The sequence below is a fragment of the Lepisma saccharinum genome, chromosome 12 (assembly GCF_977018435.1).
Source record: "Lepisma saccharinum chromosome 12, izLepSacc3.1, whole genome shotgun sequence".
Classification (NCBI taxonomy): domain Eukaryota; kingdom Metazoa; phylum Arthropoda; class Insecta; order Zygentoma; family Lepismatidae; genus Lepisma; species Lepisma saccharinum.
Window position 1 is genome coordinate 5,061,425 of NC_139240.1, and position 14,885 is coordinate 5,076,309.

The window sequence follows — 14,885 nt, forward strand, 5'->3', positions numbered from 1 at the left end:
GTATGATATAAAGACGCAGCATGGCAGTATTGCATACTTAAAGAATGCCTAAAGAAGCGGGCAGTCGCTTCCACGAAACGTAGCTAACTCAAGGAGTAGACTCACAAATACGTAAGTAAAATTGCCTTACAGTGTTATTTTACACCAACTCATTATAAGTAACTCCAGAAATTCAGAATTAAGAGAAATAAGAACATCATGTTTTGCTAATAAAATTCCCTTAATTTTAATCACACCTCAAGTTTCGAGAAGAGATTTAGAACGTTTACATTTTACCTTAGGGGAAAAGGATTACCAGTTAGCAGTTCCAATTCCTCTTTCTTTCTTTCTTTCTTTTAAAATTGTGGGAGCGTCAGCACTTAGGCTATTTTGCTCCCGTCACATTATACGGGGGCCAGCCCCTTATCATTACAAAGAACAACTCTAACGTTGCATGGGGTGTAAGGGGTGACCTTCCACGTAGGCGCCCAAAAGTCAACCTCACTTCCACGTAGTGCACCCTGGACAAAATACTAACGAGGCTCTGGCGACTGGCACTATGGCCAGTATAATTTTGTGTGTGTTGTCCTGTTTGTTGTCCTTGTGTGTGCTGAGTGACCGTTTACGGCCTCAGCTTTTAACAGAAGTCAGAACATTTTAACATTTTTAGTCATGCAACGCTAGAGTTGTTATTTGTAATGATAAGGGGCTGGCCCCCGTATAATGTGACGGGAGCAAAATAGCCTAAGTGCTGACGCTCCCAAAATTTTAAATTCAAAATCAAATCAAATCTAACGTTGCATAATTAAAAATCTTAAAATGTTCTGACTTCTGTTAAAAGCTGAGGCTGTAAAGGGGCACTCAGCACACATAAGGACAACAGAACAATACAAACAAAATGATACTGTCCATGGGGCCAGTCGCCAGAGCCTCGTTAGTCTTCGGTCCAGGGTGTACTAATGTGGAAGCGAGGTTGACATTTGGGTGTACTACGTGGAAGGTCACTCCTTACACCCCAGTTCCAATTTCTCAGTTAATTAAGTATTACACTATGCCCTTGGCCCACTGTTTATTCACAACATAAGTGGCAATTATTTTCCTGTAGTTTACGGTTATTACAAGCATAAGAAAACAGTTCTTCTTTGTGACGTCTAAGGAGAACACACACTCCTTTCATCAGACATTTATTTTCATTTTGACTAAAGATACAGTTATAACAATGGTTAGTAATTTTTTAAACAAAAAGAATCCGTTATATAATGGATGTTGTCAATGTTACATTGTTGTAATATAGCAACTTAACTGTGAAAAAAGCAGTCTGTTTTATTTTTAAATTATGAATCCCAAATATAATCAGGTAATTCAAATTCATCATTGTTTTCACAAAGTCTCTTGATGTTTTCTGTTACATTAAATTTTAAAGATGGTGGCTTACTCCATTTGTGAAAAAGAAAACTCCATACTGAATCTATGTTACCATTTTCATTATTTAATTTATTCCAGTGTTCTTCTGCAATGAATGAAGCTTCCCAGACATTCAACTCTGTGTTTCCCGTTAATCTTTTTAAAACCCTTCTCTTTTTAATCAATTGCTTCTCTTCGATTATATGAGTTGACAAACCTGTTCTTGGGTTTAGGTTTATAATGTCCAAATCGTGTTCATGCCATCTTATTGCCATTTACTTTGCTGTTTGTCCCACATAATCCTTTGAACATGAACAACTTATATTATATATTCATTCCTGTGGTTTCCACATCTGGTAGAGAGTTTCTCATTTTGAATTCATTAAATGTACATTCCAAACTTCTTGGTGATTTAAAAACAATTTTGAAATTAAAACTTCTAAAAATTTTTGCAATTTTATGTGAGAATCCCTTGTGGAATGGAATGCACACAAATTTCTTTTCAACAGATTTTTCATCTTTGTCTGTATTTCTCTTTTCCTTTAGTTTTCTTGCGACTTGTTTTTTGATTTGGTTTATTCTGTTAGTGTGAAAGCCATTTTCTTTTGCTATATTAAAAAGCCTTTCTTCTTCATTTTTGATATCCTCATTATTAGAACATAGTCTTTGTGCTCTCGGGGGTGTAAGGGGTAATTTTCCACGTAGTACACCCAAATGTCAACATCACTTCCACATTAGAACACCCTGGACTGCGTTTTGCAGACAAACGAGGCTCTGGCGACTGGCACTCTGGCCAGTATAATTTTTGTGTGTTGTCCTGTTTTTTGTCCTTGTGTGTGCTGAGTGCCCCTTTACAGCCTCAGCTTTTAAGGAAAGTCAGAACATTTTAAGCTTTTAAGATTTTACTTATGCAACGTTAGAGTTGTTCTTTGTAAAGCTAAGGGGCTGGACCCCGTATAATGTGACGGGTGCAAAATAGCCTAAGTGCTGACGCACCCAAAATTTTAAAATCAAATCAAATCAAATCTTTGTGCTCTCAGGAAAAAAATTAAAAATATGTTATCCATTGTTATACGTGAATGGCATGGATGTATTTTTCCCCTGCTAATTTTTTCCTATGGACTGATGTTTGAATTGTTGAGTCAGTTGTCTTAATTTGCAGATCAAGGAAAGAAATTACATTGTTATTCATGGGTTCGCAAGTGAATTTTATGCAACGATGTGATTCATTTAACAATTTAAATACGTCCATGATGGTGTTCTCATTTTTAGCAATAATTAGCACATCATCTACATATCTGATGTAGAGTTTGATATCCGCACCTATCGTATTAACAATTGGAGATTCTATGTAATGAAGGAAAATGCTGGAGATGATTCCGGATACTGGGTTTCCCATTGATAGACCATTACTTTGCTGATAGATTTTGCCATCAAATATAAAGTAATTGTAATTGTGTTCTCCTGAAACGTCAGGAGAAAAAACTGTTTTCTTATGCTTGTAATAACCGGAAACTACAGGAAAATAATTCTATAATGCAAGCAATGCGTACATACAAGAAAAACAAGTGTCAATTATTCTGAAAAAAATCCATATTACGAGAATTGGTGAAAATGTAATATTAGAAGAATTCCTAGCAGTCCCCTTTTCATGGGAAAATAATACTTGCAATATAATACACCCACCTCTATTTTCAGCAACAAGTTCTCAATCTATTCAACTTCTATCAGGAACCTTTCTATCCACATGTGATTCCCACAATTCACCTATGTGTTATATCCCACGTTACGGTCACGATGCAACTTTAGGAAACTCTTGTGCACAAAGATACGACAAGGTGCCACAATAAAAGATCTAGGAAGACACTGCATGTTTCAGTGCTATGACGGAAATAGCTCCAGACCATTATGTCATAACAAATCCGCCTTTAGTGATAACAGGCGAGTGTCATAACGAGACGTTTAATCTCCATACATATGCTAACGAACCCGGAGCACTAGAAATAACATTGCCTTGCCACTGCTCTCTCACTATAACTAAAGAAACATTCATCCCCCAAACTTTTCCTTGTTCAAGTAAGACCAGCGACGATATTAAATTCTATCACATATTACCTGCCTCATGGGCAAAAGTTCCAACCTTGAAGATCGATGTATTATTTGCTGGAACTAAAGTTGCTGAATTTAATCACTTTAACAATTGTTTAGATACAGCGTGGCCAGAAAAGATTCCTTTCCTAAAGATTACAACTCAAACTGAACCCATGACAAATGACATTAAATAATTTAGACAACTCAGAAGACTTGCCAAATCTTCCTTACTCAGGAAGCAGTCATATTAAAACTTCACTTTTAGTAATATGGAATATAGGTCTCACTATTTTGATTGCATCGACTATATATAAATTTCGACTGTTAACCACTCAAATGGTTGCTCTTAATCAAATTAACTATGTTGAAGCCTTAAGTTTTGGTATAGACACATTAGATGATATTCTTATCTATATAATAATCTCACTAATTCTTTATTTTTTGGGATAATCCTTTATTGGATAGGGAAATAGTACATGAAATGTTGATGCAAGGCAACTCCAATTTTTAGACGAATTAATCACTCTCATCCTAATCATATCTTTTTCATGAACGACGGAATTTCTATACTCCATATTCCAACTAGGAATAGACCAATACGTAAACCTACTCCGCGTAGACACAATCCTGGACATGCTCCAGCACATTTAACCATGACAGCATGACTGACCATACGTTTCCTCCTTATTAAGATGTCTCTCGCCACAACTACTAATGCACTGACCATGAGAACTTTTATATCTTCTACCCTTGATATATCGATTGCAGTATACTCCTGTCACTTCAATCTATCTAGATTGGGAAAATTTACCTGCTTCACTAGGAAATACTTCCATTATAACCGACCCAGCAGTACAAAGATTGGAGTTTTAGAGCCACTAAAACACATATAAGGACTTTATTCTTAAAAGACACAGATATTAATGAGATATACAATTCATTCAATACTTCCCAGCTCAAAATTGGGTCACTAATGAGAATTTACCCCTGAACGACGTACTCGAGTTATTTCATGTTCTCACCACCTCTTGTCAAAGTACATTTCACATTCTTCATTAATCTGTTTTCAATTATTGCAAGATCACTTAAAGGTTGTAATCCAAAGAACAAGTAACTATAACTATGCTCTAGCTTTTCCTGTGAGTAAATTAGGACAATATTATAAAATTCCCATTGTAGAGTGTACTACAGTTTGGTCCAAAAAAATATCCCCACCCAAAGGTTTTATTGAAAGCACATGAGAATGAAAACTAAACTAATTTAACCAATAATTTTGTGAAGTTTACTAGTAGAGAACTACCTATATTTTGTCTTGGGAATCCGTGGAGCAAGACTATTTGGTAGTGAAGGGGAGAAAGCAAGTGGGCAGAGCAAAGCAGTGTGCGCTGATGCAAACGGATGGTAGCTGCAGCCACATTTTCCCCTCCATGCCCTTGCTTCCACTCTCATGCGTTAATTGGTTAAGTCAGTACTTGTCCAGATGCATGTACACATGCAAGAAAATTACTCTGGGGTGTGAAATAAAATTGTTTTGCAGAAATAAAAAGAATCATTGAAATTGAAATTGAATTAAAATTTGTGGGTGCGTCGGCACTTAAGGCCATTTCGCACCCTTCTATGTATACGGGGAAATGTCCCCTTATCTAAAATTCTGACTTAAAATTTAAAAAAGGGGTGTAGATAGCCCCTTGGAAAAACTAAAAGTGCAAGGTTGTAAAGAGACCTGCACGAGACAAACACGACACATTAAAAAGTCAGAAAAAACGAACTAAAAACCTCCTTACAGACGGTGGAAGAGTCCAGCTCTTCGCAAAAACCTAAAAACATGGGATAAAATACTGCTGTCATCACCCAAGAGGGATGACAAACAGCCGGAAAGGTTAAAAGTCTGCCGGAGGTAAGCAAGATCGACACATTCAACGAGAATGTGTCGGATGCTTAAAATAACATTACGAGCACGACACAACGGAGGGTCCAGCCCTTGGAGCAGGTGACCATGCGTTAGACGGCTGTGTCCTATACGCATGCGGGTAAGAATAACTTCTTCTCGCCGAGAGGGACGGGATGAGGAACGCCAAGCACCTATGGTGGGCTTAATAGCGTGAAGCTTGTTCCCCGTTTCCGTATCCCACTCGGCCTGCCAAGTGTCAAGAAGGCGACAACGGAACACGTTCTGCAGGTCGCTAGCAGGCAAAAGGTGGACGAGAACATCGCCATCTGCATCAGCAGACTTGGCGGCAGCATCAGCTGCTTCGTTCCCCTGAATGCCCACGTGGCTAGGGACCCAACAGAAGTGTACATCCGCACTGGCTGATAAGGACACAAGCCGTCTGAATATGCGTTGCGCTACCGGATGCCGGGAATACGGCGAATCCAGGGTCTGCAACACGCTGGTCGAATCACTGCACACAAGGACTTTCTTCAGACCATTGATGTCTGCAAAGTCCAGTGCCTTTAGAATGGCGTATAACTCTGCCGTAAAGATGGAACACGCAGGATGAAGCGAGTAACTGGAACTTTGAGAGTCTAGGACGAAGGCGCAACCAACTGATTCCACTGTCTTGGACCCATCCGTGTAAAACACATTAAAATTGGGATGCTGCGCACGAAGTTCTAAAAACCGTTGCTGGTATACAACCATTGGTGTTTCTGCTTTTGGAAGAGCAGTTAGAGAAAAATCGATGGAAGGTGCAGGAAACTCCCAGGTAGGGAGAGGCGGAATGAGTGGAGAGACGCCAGGAAGATCACTGTCAACACCAAGTGCTGACAGGATCTCGTCTGCACGAACACCAAATGGTCTAGTGGCACTAGGATGGAGCCGATACCTTTCCAGCCTATTCATGTCTGAGATGGTGTGAAATGAGGGATGTGAAGGCATCGAGCGAAGATGGAGGAAGTAGTTCACTACGAGCCGCTGTCTTCGCAGAGACAGCGACGGCTCAGATGCCTCTACGTACAAACTGGTGATAGGGCTGGTCCGAAAAGCACCAGAGCACACACGTATACCAGCATGGTGGACGGTGTCTAGGATGCGAAGTCTAGATGGGCGGGCAGAAGAATACACAACACATCCATAATCAAGCTTCGACCTGATGAGTGCACGATACAATCGAAGCAGTACCGTCCTATCAGCACCCCAGGAAGTATGGGATAAAACACGTAAAAGTTGAGAACTCGAAGACAAGAGAACTTTAACTGGCGAAGGTGAGGTAGCCATGTTAATTTCTTATCGAAAATGAGGCCCAGGAAGCGGACCTCATTCACGAAGCACAGGGGAGATTTCCCCAAGTACAGGTCAGGATCGAAATGACATGTACGTTGACGACAAAAGTGAACACACACGGATTTCTCGGATGAGAAGGTGAAACCTGTTTGGGAGGACCACTCAACCAAACGGTTTATCGTCAGTTGGAGTTGACGAGAAGCTGACGCGAGATTCCGTGAGCGACAAAAGATCGTGAGGTCGTCTACATACAGAAGACCATGTACAGGGGCAACAATGCTCGCCATAACACTGTTCACTGCTATGGCAAACAGAGTCACACTTAATACGCTGCCCTGCGGGACACCGTTCTCTTGTTCTTGAAGATCCGAAAAGGAGTTCCCAACACGTACGCGGAAAAAACTATCAGATAAAAAGTTTTTAATAAAGTACGCCATATGGCCACGGACGCCCCAAGAATGGAGCTGCTTTAGGATGCCAAAACGCCACGTTGTGTCATATGCTTTTTGGAGGTCAAAGAAAACTGCAACTAAATGTTCCTTGTTGAGGAATGCATCCTGAATGTGTGTTTCCAGCTGAACCAGATGGTCCAGTGTGGAACGGTTGGAGCGAAAACCACATTGAAAATTACTTATCAAGCAGTTTTCCTCCAAAAACCAGGTGAGACGCTTGTTGATCATGCGTTCCATCAACTTGCACACACAGCTAGTTAAGGCAATAGGCCTGTAACTCGAGGCTGCGGTGCGTTGTTTACCTGGTTTCAGGATGGGAACAATAATAGCTTCTTTCCAGGAAGTGGGGAAAGAGTCCTCCAACCAAAGCCTGTTGAATACCGCCAGAAGGAAATTTCTTGCTCCAATGGGCAGATGACGAAGCATCTCATAGTGGATCTTGTCCACTCCAGGAGCTGTGTTCTTAGAATCTCGAAGTGCCTGATCGAACTCCCCTTCAGTGAATGGAGAGTTGTAGGGCTCGGTGTTATGACTTCGAAAAACTAGAGGGCGTCGTTCCTGACGTTGCTTCTCACGGCGGAAACGTGGTTCATAATTTACAGAGCTAGACGCACCAGAAAACTGCGTGGCCAAGATATTAGCTATGTCTCCGGAATCTGTGTACAACGTCCCATCGTGCTCCAGAGCGCTCAGTGGAGTAGATGCACCCCCTGGATGCGACGTACTTTGGTCCAAACGGCTTTCGACGAAGCCTGCTTCGTCAGAGAAGACACGTATTGGACCCAGCACGCCTTCTTACTGGCTCGAATGAGCTGACGGGCACGGGCACGTTTAATGCGGAACTGCTCGAGGTTTGCGGCAGTGTGGTTCCTATTAAATCGATCGAGAGCATGATTGCGGTCCTTGATGGCTGCACCGATCTCCGCAGTCCACCAGGGGACTGGGCGTCGCCTCGCAGGTCCACTGGGATGTGGAATGGAGGTGCGTGCAGCATCATGCACTCCTGACACAAAGACATCTAAGGCGTCGATTGGTGGTAAAGTCCACGCTAGATCGACTTCAAGGTCCACTGCACGCTCGAAGGCTTCCCAGTCGGCCCGACTGAGATTCCAGTGAGGGTGTTGTTCACGTGATTGCTGAAGATGTTCGAAGGTAAGAATGAGAGGGAAGTGATCACTCCCACAGAGATCAGGATGAACGCTCCAAGATGTGGTAGGAGCAAGGCTGGGACTGCAAAAGGACAAGTCCAACGCAGAATATGTGCCAGAGGAAGGGCTGAAATATGTGGGAGTCCCATCATTCAGCAACGTTAAATCTGATGCCTCACGGAATTGATCTACAATTTGACCCCGGGGTTCTGTACGAACGGAGCCCCACAAACAATGGTAGGAATTAAAATCGCCCAAAAGAACTACAGGAGACGGAAGTTGTTCGAATATAGCAAGGAGGTCCTCAAGAGAGAATCGCTCCTCCCTTGTGATGTAGACACAGCACACAGATATTGGCTGTGGTAGATGGACCCGCACGGCGACAGCTTGGAGGGGGGTGGTGAGAAAGATTGGCGTTGAGTGGATGTTATCTCGAACACCGATTGCAACACCACCGTGTGCACGACGACCCTCAGGAAGCTTGTCGGTGCGGTAAAGCGTGTATCCGTTCAGAATCACTGACTCATTTGGACGAAAATGTGTCTCTTGGAGACATATAATGGCAGGGTCAAATTCAGATATTAGAATTTGCAGTTCCTCGAGATGTGTACGGAAACCGTTAAGGTTCCATTGGAGACAATAAGCCATAGCTGTAGGTGTGATTGTTACCTTTTAAGGCGTACTCTATTTCTAGGCCCTGTCACCTTGATAAATTCTTCATCCGCGGCTTCGTCCTGTATCATGTCCTCGGGTAAGGACACAGAGGGCGAAGGGGATGAGCGAGGAGGAGTGTGGGCGGGTGCTTTGAGCGCCCGCCGGGCAGCTTTCAGCTGCGCCTTAAGTTTCAGGGTGGTGGCTGCTACCCTGACTGGAGAGCTACTGGTCTTCAGGAAGTATTCTTTTGTGTGAACCTGCTTCAACTTGTTCTCTGTGGAGCGAGGAGTGGTTGCTGGTTTCCTCGAAGCAGGACGAGCTACTACAGGAAGCGTTGTTGTTTGCGTGGACACGTCGCTGGTTTGTACCCCTATACTGCGACGGGTAAGAGCAGCTGCAGCAACTGTAGCGAATGGCACAGGTAAAGTGGTGCGTATACTGTCACGGAGACGTTGTTTGGCTTCACCAGCAGAGATTTTCTCTGTGACGACCAACTCTCTGATTTTTTTCTCTTGTTGGAAAGAGGGGCAGTCACGATGCCAGACTGGGTGCTCGCCTTGGCAGTTAATGCATTTGGGACCTGAAGAACAAGGTTCGGTCCCATGATCAGGCAGACTACACTTACCACAAAGGGCGGTAGTGGCCTTGCAGGAAGGCTGAGTGTGCCCAAAGTGCTGGCATTTGAAACACCGCATCGGGTTTGGTATGTACGGACGGACTTTGAGTCTCAAATATCCAGCCCGTACAATATCTGGGAGAGTGGTCGTTTGAAAGGTCACTATGAGTGAAGCAGTTGGTACTAGTTCTCCGGACTTACGAGTCTTTATTCGCTGTACTGCGGTCACATGTTGGTCTGAGAGTGCTTCAAGAATCTCTTCCTCCTCAGCATTTAACAGATCCCAGTGGCGAATCACACCTCTACTACTGTTAAGTTGACGGTGAGGTTCAACATTAACAGGGAAGTCGCCCAAAGATCTTAACTTTAAAAGGTTGTTGGTCTGGCGATCTGTGCTGGTCTGGATAAGTAGACTCCCGTTTCGCAGCTTTTTTATTTCTGGTACGTCTGAACCAGCGGCGTAGTCTAGCTGTTTCTTGATCAGAAACGGTGACAAGTCCTTTAATGTAGCAGCTCCATGTTTCTTTGTTGTTGCAGATTCATCGTTACTCTCGGTCTTCTGCACAATACTAATCACAAGATAACGTGGCACGTTACTTGTCTTTTCCAATAATTGAAGCGGGCTCGAAGGCCGCGCTCGTTTTGGGGGTTTCCCCCATTTGAGTTGTTTTTTGTACCCATATACAAAAAGATTTATTGTGGAGGGTCCATAAATTGTCGCCTCGACATGCCCTCTATGCCGAGGAAGGCCTACCCACAAAAATGGAGGCTACTCGAGGACCAAACCGAAATCCCTGAGGCCACGTTCGCAACTGCACCTACCCCTGCAGCCAACACTGTCCCATCGGCACGTGCAACTCACACCTTGGGATAGGGTTTTTTTATCGAGGTTGTCTCCTCTAGCAGGACCCTTAGTTATAGGGAGGTCAAAGATATGGAGATGAATGACGTGATGGAATGGTGAAAACGTGAGATATGGATGTGAAGAATGAGTGAAATGATGAGATGAAAATGACCTCCCTACATAAGTTTCTTAGAGGGAGGTCAAAGATATGGAGATGAATGACGTGATGGAATGGTGAAAAACGTGAGATATGGATATGAAGAATGGGTGAAATGATGAGATGAAATTGACCTCCCTACTAAGCCCCCTCGCCCCGTCAAGGCAGTCCTACATGGAGGGGGATAAAAAGAATCACAACCATCTACAACATTGCCATCGAACATATATGTAATAAAATACAATTCAATTCTTGTGTATGTGTGATGTAATTCACGTTGTTTATCCGTGTGAAAGGATGTCCATAATAGGCATTCTTACCTACAGTCACCAGTTAATTGATATTTTTTTCTCAAATAAATAATATTAGCGTTCCTGTGACATTGAAACAGATTTAATTTGAAAAATATGAATAAACAAATATTGCAAGTGAGGATATTTCTTTGGACAAATTGTATCAGTTCCACAACTACTTTGATAGATGCTAAGGTACCACTTGTACACAAGTCTGCAAATTATATTGCATATAACTTTAGACCACTACCTTTCCAATACTACGACAAGACTTGCATTACACCTCTATCTAACATTATATATATGACACCAAAGGTAAAACATTATACAAACTTCTTTGTGATTTTTCTCAAGGCACCCTCTGTTTTATAACTCCCTTTAGATATATGTACACCCCAGAGAATCGATGCATACTTTCAAATATTCAAAATGACGTGCCTAATCAAGTAAAATACTGTCCTTTGAAATGCATTGAAAATCCCTGGATTATTTCCCCAATTCTGTTTAATGTTTCCACTTGTCTCTTATTAATCCCTTCTAATGTTGAAATTAATGTAAAATGTGAGAGTATTCTTTTTAGTTTTCAACGAGAATCTCCTTTTGGAACACTGGTGATCCAACTAGGATGTCAGCACAATATTTGCATCTTTAATTCATGTTATCAAGCTCAATTTCCATGTGTACTTCCAAATCCTACGAAAGCACAAATTTCAAAAATTACTTATTCATTGGGTAGACTGAACCAAGACTAATCAAACAAGCTACGAATGTACCTTAGATATACAAGACACCCCTATTTGTAAAATCTTGACTGTCGTAGAACCTCCAGAGAGTAACAAATCAGATTCCACATTGTCCATATATATATGGCTTTCCTTCATAACTTGTGTCTTGTTAAGTCTTATTCTTTGGATTGTATATCGCATAAATGTTAGGAAACAAAGAAATGTTATTGTTCCAGTTGCCATGAGAGCAACTGCTATGAGGCCCCAAAAGGCCCACCTATCTATGAAGGTATTTTGGAATAACCAAAGAAAACCAACTTGCTTAGATTCTTTTCAGTTACAGCTTCCATATCCATCCCATTGTTCTTGAGTGGATGATGATGCCATATTCCAGAGTCGGACAGCCAATGATCCCGGCCAGAAAAACTTACTCGACCAGTAACACCAACTTCGGTACTATCTTCAGTGAAGTGAGATTTTCCCCAAAATGTCCTCAGTTGTGTAGACAACCTCAGATGGACCCAGGCATACTTCAATCCCCAGTGACAACCTGTTGTGTGACGTGGACATATTTCAATTCCGCAGAATGCACTCTCCAGGTGGAACTTTCCATGCAACGCTACACAGAATACAATTAAGAATAAGAATAAGGAAGAACGGACTTCTTCAAGAAATGAATTTGAATTTTGGATTTGAAATAAAATTTTGGGTGCATTAGCACTTAGGCTATTTTGCACCAATCACATAATATGGGGACCGGCCCTTTACAATTGCAAATAACAACTCTAACGTTGCATAAAAAAAACGTAAAATATTCTGACTTCTGTTAAAAGCTGACGCTCTAAAAGGCACTCAGCACACACTAGGACCAAAAACTGGACAACACACAGAAAATTATACTGGCCATAATGCCAGTCGCCAGAGCCTCATTCATCTTCAAAATGCAGTCCAGGGTGTACAGCGTGGAAGTGAGATTGACTTTTGGGCACCTACGTGGAAGGTCACCCCTTACATCCCTCTTCAAGAAACGAGTAAAACTAAGATATTTTGTAATCAATGAAATGAATCAAATGAACACTTATTAACTCCTATGTGCAATGAAGAAAGAGTACACACACTTAGATGTGAAACTTATTACTGTCATGTAGACCTACTCAACATTTGTAACAAAAGACGAAACACTTATGTACAATGTTTACTATGTATTCAAGAAGTGTACTGTAACTCTACACAGACATTGAATGTATTAATCACAACTATCTACGTTAAGTAACTGGGATCTTAGGATTCTGATAGATTAAATGAAATTTCATTTTCAATCACTAAGGATTTTAGTTAGATCAATAAGAATATTCAATTTCAATTTCTATTACACAACTAGTTAGGGCTTTAGAAGAAAAAACTAAGGAAAAAACAATATGTTTAGGGTTATGTAGCCATTTAAATTATATGCCCTCTATATGATTCACTAGAATTAATATTCATTTAGTTATTTCAGGTATTTTGTGTATTACTTATTGAACTATGTTTTACATTATCATTTTCTTTTGTTTTGTTATTTTAGTTTCATTATTATTTCAATTTTTATTTTAATTTCAATTTCTATTTTATTTTTTATTTTTTGCAATATACAGGCAGTTGAATTTTAGGACGTAACTGACATTAGATGGAGACCATCTAAGACAATGTGGGGAGTTACGTAACGGGCAAAATTCTTTATTGCATTGGCAATAGTTGACACCGTGCAGGCTTTCTGCCAAACAAGCCACAAGATAGCAAGTCCAATACATCCTCTAGGAAAAGTAGTGAAAAGGAAAGATACCATCTCTCCCTATTCTTGGTAAACATCACAGTTCAATAACAGGATGTGGCAAGTGTGAGTTCATCTGTCATCAAGGGTGACTGGGTCAGATAGCAATCGCTAGTGTCCTCAGATACCCAAAGTGATCATCCTGATAACTTGTCCTCTGAAGGGAAAGACAGTAGGAAATGGACTTAAGTGAAAATGACCACTGGAAAAGAGAGAGGTTGCTTGAGGTTAGGGCAAATATCGAGACACGCTAACTGATATGGTATAAAAACCGTCCCTTTTAGGAAACAGCATCATGTACTGGGAGAATTGCTGCCCAAGGCTGACAGTGTCGCTTCTGTCAATCTTAGGTAAAAAGGACTTAACTATATTCTTGTATAGTATGGTGCCTTACATTATCTCCAGTCAGTTACCTATAGGTTAGACCTAGAACTTAGGACTTAGTAACTTAGAACATAGTATCTTTAGAGTTGGACATTATGTTATATGTGTATTCCTGAACTTATACTGTATATCCGAACTTTAAGACCACCCTGAGCTAAAACCCCAAGTGACCTTTGGCGTTGCAATATGAATCACTTCTGAATACCATACCAAAATTGTGGCCTGCCCTCATAGAAATGAAAGAACTGGAAAATCAAACCCATCTTCTTGGGCATGCAAGAACTTGCAAACAATCTCCTGGTAGTTTTTCTTGTATGTACGCATTGCTTGCATTGTAGAATTATTTTCCTGTAGTTTACTTTAGTCAAAATGAAAATAAATGTCTGATGAAAGTAGCATGTGAAGATCAAAATCTATGTATGTGGCCTCCACGATCACCGGACATGCCAGCTTGTTACTTTTTCCTTTGGGGGTTCGTGAAGGACCAGGTCTATGTACCTCCACAACCCTGAATGATCTTCACGAACGCATCAGTGCAGCTGTCAACTTCATCACACCGGATACGCTTGAGAAGGTGTGGTTGGAGCTGGATTATCGTCTCTGTGTTTTCCGCGTAACAGGTGGCATGCACATTGAGTGCTTGTAATTCCAGTGAACACCACCAAAAACTTTACGAGTTTATGCAACTAGTGTGAACATTTCTGCAGAATATTACTTTTGGTTTTAAAGTTATACCCTTTCAAAACCAGGGACTGTTTTTGTGCTCACTCTGTATATTAAAAATATAAAAGATCTGTGTATCCAAAAATTTAAATTTTGATTTTAAACAGTTGTACCTAATCAGTATTTTTCATGAATTTTGAACCATTTTACATTTTTTGGAACCTACTTCAGGCATTTTTTAGCCTAGTAAAAGATTTTTAGAACCAATTTTACAATTTTTAGAACCTATTTTAGGAACCTAAATGAATGAACCTAGTCATTACATACAGCTTCCGATGCTGCACCTGGGATTGATGGAATTGCTTATAATGCATCCCAACATTGACCAGAAATAGGCATATGTAGTATTACAGGGTGGCTACTCTAGGACCATGATAAATAA